A 4,687-nucleotide genomic window follows, 5' to 3' on the forward strand; every position below is an offset into this window, starting at 1 on the left:
TTGCCCTCTTGCCCTATAAAGGACCCTGAATAGCTCACCTTGGGCGCTAGATTCTCTGTAGCAAACCCCCTTATGCATAAATCTATCTCCTCGTTTAATAAAGCATTGCTTGCATTACCGCTGGGTGCATTGTTCATATCTATGACTTTGGGACCCAAGAGCCTAATTCGGTAACAGAAGGATGCCCCACGGGCACCGTGAGTCAATCCTGTGTTCATGGAACTATCAGTGTCATGGTGGTGCTCATCCAGAGGGAGAGCTAAGAGACTGGTGGGCTAACCCTAGGTTATTGGTTTGCAGGGGTTCAGGAGCTGGAGGAGGCAGAGGGAATAAGGCATGAAGACGTTCCCTAGAGACATGTTTAAGTGGACCCATCAACCAAAGTCAAATGATCAGATTCCTGAGGGGAAAGGATGAGAGGGCAAGTGACTGCCAGTCATAAGGACTTTAGACTATCATCAGCCTTAGGCAAGTGCATTAGTCCTTTTTGTGTTGCTATAACAGAAATACCTGATACTTGGTAATTTATAAAGAACAGAGGTTTATTTGGCTCATGATTCTGGGACAGCTGCATCTGGCACAGGCTTCAGGCTGCTTCTGATGGTGGACAGTGGCAGGCAGCCGGCGGATACAAGCAGATCACATGGCGAGAGAGGAAGCAAGAGAGAGAGAGAAGTTGCCAGGGTCTTTTTAAGCAATGAGCTCTTGTGGGAACTAATAGAACAAGAACTCACTCATTAATCCCCCTCCCCCAGGGAGAGCATTAATCTATTCATGAGGGACCTGCCCCCATGACTCAGTTTCCAACACTGCCACATTGGGGATCAAATTTCCACATGAGTTTTGGAGGAGACAACACATCCGAACTCCATCAGCAGTATAGCACGTTTTGGGAGATGGATGGAAGGAGTGAATCTAGTGATTAAAGATTGATATATTACAGTTAAAACTTGGGAGGTGAAAGAGTTCTGGGTGCTGGCAACCCCCTTGACAGAATATTCACACTTCCCTCTTCCTCGCTGCCCTCCTCCTCACCCTCCCCTGCAGCAAGGGTTCCACTTGAAGAGCTGTAAATGGGGCAGTGACATGATCTGACATAAAATGTTCAGAGCAGCACTGTTTGTCATAGTACAACACTGGAAAGTAATTAAATATTCAACAGTGGAACGGATAATATGATTTCATTTATTTAAAGTCCCCGAACAGCTAAAACCAAACTGCATGGCATAAAGATGTATATTTGGGTGGTTAAACTTGGAAAACAAGGAAATGATTATCAGAATAGTGACATTAGTGGTGACCTCTGAGAGAGTGAAGGTTGACTTAATCAGAAAGGAGCCCCTGGAGGGTGTGGGAGCTGGCAATGCTCCATTTCCTGATTGGGTGGTGGTGGTGTGGTGTCTCCTTTAAAGTCCTTCTTCAAACTATACATATATGGCTTTTCTGTATCATATATTCCCAGCTAAAAGGAAAATATGCACACTGTGCATGAAATAATACATACCATATTTAGGAGGATAGGGGATAAGATTAGAGGATTAAGTGAAGACTGTGTTTGTAATATTGTGTGTCATGAGCTGGGAGGTGAGTACATGGGTTTTCATTTATTATTGTCTATAGTTGTTTATATGTCTAAAATATTTAAAATTAAAACTAAAAGAAGGTAATGTGGAAAAGAAGATGGATGTTTTTGTTCCTGTTTTCATTTCCTTTATTACTGTTAAAAAATTTATTCAATAAATTAAAATCAGGAGAGAAAATTTAAGAGCTGAATCAGCACTCTGAAGATGTGTCAGCAGTCAAAGGTTCTTTTGGAGAGGGGGGACGATGGCAGAAAACAGAATATAATACAGTTTACTGACCTCAGATCTCAATGCCTGTAGGACTATTTGTTTAGTTGGTTCTTGGAGAAGTAAATCCCAGTGATATACCTGCCTGTGTTCTCAGAGAAGCCCCTACTGTTACTGAGACCCCAAAGGTCCATTTGCTCGCCACTCAATAGCCAATAATTAAGAGACGAGAGCTGGTGTAAGGAAAGGTAGCCTTTAATCAGGAAGCCAAAAGCCTGGGGAAATGGTGGACTTATGTCTCAGAGACCATCACCTCTCCCAGGTCTGCCAAAGGGTTTTATAGGAGTCTGTGGTGGGAAGCTGATTCATGGTGACCAAGCAAGGACGTGCAGACATGCTTGAATATTTCAGATAATCATCAAGGAAATTCCCGGGTCAGCTGACCAGCATTATACTTCATTCTCTGTGGATTCAGTTCCTATTATTCTCACATAAGCTCAGGTTAGTAAGCTAGTAAAGAATGGCCATCTGGGTTAATAATTTTTCTCTAATTATTTGTGTATAATGTGAGAGCAAGAGTCATTGTGCTCTGGTGATTAGCTGCAGACCATGTGGTTTGGGTTACAGGAGAGAAGTTTTTAAATTCAAAGCTTTAACAAAATGAGTCACCTCTGTTCAGGCTGTATAATACCTCTGCATGGGTGTGTACCACCCATCCACCCTCACAGGCTCCCTGCCCTTCCTGCAGCCGTCCAGTGAGCTGGCCCAGAAGTCATTCCCCTTGGGGTAGGATAGTTGCTGCCAGCAAACTGCCTTGCCTTCCCAGAAAGCCTGTTCTAACTCCGGCTGCTGACCTTGGATAGCTCTACCATCTGGAAACAAAACCACATGGGAAACTACATTCCTAAAGGAAATCCTCAGCAGAAACAGAAGATGAAAACTCCAACACATCCAGCAACGTAAAACTGACTGCACATGGATTTTCACCCTCCTTCTACCTCTTGAGCCTCTGGGGCTCCCTTCCCACTTTTTTTTGTACAGTCTTTCTTTAGGGTGCTGGAATAACTGTCTCGCCAGAAGCCCCTTAGTTCTGTGTTTTCTCATATGGATTCCTAGGGGTGGGAGGCCATCTGGCAGAAAGAAAAAATGAAGGAAACCAGTCTCAGTAATTCTTTGTTGAGTTACTTAATGAGCCAACCTGGGTCTGCTCAGACTTCTTATATAAGACAAAATTCCCATATTATTTGAACCACTTTGGGTTGTGGTTCCTGCTGAAAAAAATCTTAATTGTCATAAGGCTAGAAAGAGGAAATTCTGCTACAGGTTTGTGTGTGTGTGTGTGTGTGTGTGTGTGTGTGGCTGGCTGGTACAGGGATCTGAACCTCCAACCCTGGTGTTAGAAGGCTGCTCTCTAACTAAAGGAGCTAACCAGCCAGCCTGTTATAGGTATTTTTGAGAAAGGCTAGAGCATGTAGTGACAGATAAGGCTTCAGGGGGCCTTCTTTAAGGCAGTGCTACTCAGAGTGTGGTCCATGGACCTGCAGCGTCAGAGTACCTGGGAGTTTGTTAGGAATGCAAATTCAAGGGCTTCACCCCAGACTGATCAAATCAAATTCTCTGTGGATGGGACTAGGTGGAATCTGTATTTTCTATATCTGTGTTTTTGACGTTTTTGTGAAAAGTTTTAATCAGAAATTAAAAGTTCTGCAATAGAAAGAAACAGGTGACAGTCTGGAAAAAAATACCGAGCTGGCTCAGTATTTTTAGTTGGTTAGAGTGGGGTGCTAATAACACCAAGGTCTAGGGTTTGATGCCTGTTACCAGCCAGCTGCCAAAAAAAAAAAGATTCTCCTGGAAAAAATATTTGCAACATGTGTAAGAAAGGATCAACATACAGTGGATATAAACAACTATAAATCAGTAAGACAAAACAGATTTTTTAAATGAGCCAAGGATAAGGACTGGTATTTCAGAGAACAAGTAATTTAAATGACCAAGAAAGCCACAAGGAAGATTTCAATCTCACCAGTAATTAGAAAAATGCTGGGGAGACTGTCGGGGGCAAGTTTGGCTGGAGCGGTCAGGAGCTCAGCTCGGGGACATCCCAACAGTCAGAAGTTGGGGAGAAGAGAAGGAAGTCTTGGAAGGCAAGTGGAGAACACGTGTCCAGGAGGAGGGAGCGCTCAATCGCCTGTGCGCAGCTCAGTGACTGCACTGCTGACGGGCAGGCCTTCCGCAATCAAAAAGATTTACTACTGGGAAACTCAAGAGGCAGAAGAGTTTGCAGCTGAGGAACTTCAGACGTACATGAAAAACAAGGGAACAAGTTATCTTACGAAAGCCCTGACCAACGCTTTTTAGTATTCACTAAAATAAAACAACAAAACCAGCACCATTAAAAAAAAAAAAAAGAAAAGAAAAAAAAAAGAAAAATGCAAAAGAAAGCAAGACAAAAGAATATGTGACCCTTTACATTCCTGAAAGTTATGAAATTTGTTACTGTCCAAAATTTGTTAATGTCCAGCATTAGAAACATGAGGAACACAATGTTCTCACATATTATGAACTATGGGCCAGGTACTCTTGTAAATACTTTATATGGATTAACTCATTTTAACCCTGTAATACCTGATGAGGTAGGTATATCCCACTCTCACCATTCCATTTTTTTTTTCCTTTTTGTCTTTTTTACTGACTGGTAACAGGATCGCAACCCTCGGTGTTGCGCCCGTACCGGGGACCAGCAATGGGATCGCAACCCTCAGTGTCGCGCCCGCACCGTGCTCAGCCAGTGAGCGGGAACCGGTCTCCACATGGGATCCGAACCCTCGGCGGGAGCGCCGCCACACTCTCAAGCGGTGCACTCTCCAGTGCGCCACTGGGCCGGCCCTCACCAT

Source organism: Galeopterus variegatus, unplaced genomic scaffold (genome assembly GCF_000696425.1).
Source record: "Galeopterus variegatus unplaced genomic scaffold, G_variegatus-3.0.2 Scaffold13258, whole genome shotgun sequence".
Lineage (NCBI taxonomy): Eukaryota > Metazoa > Chordata > Mammalia > Dermoptera > Cynocephalidae > Galeopterus > Galeopterus variegatus.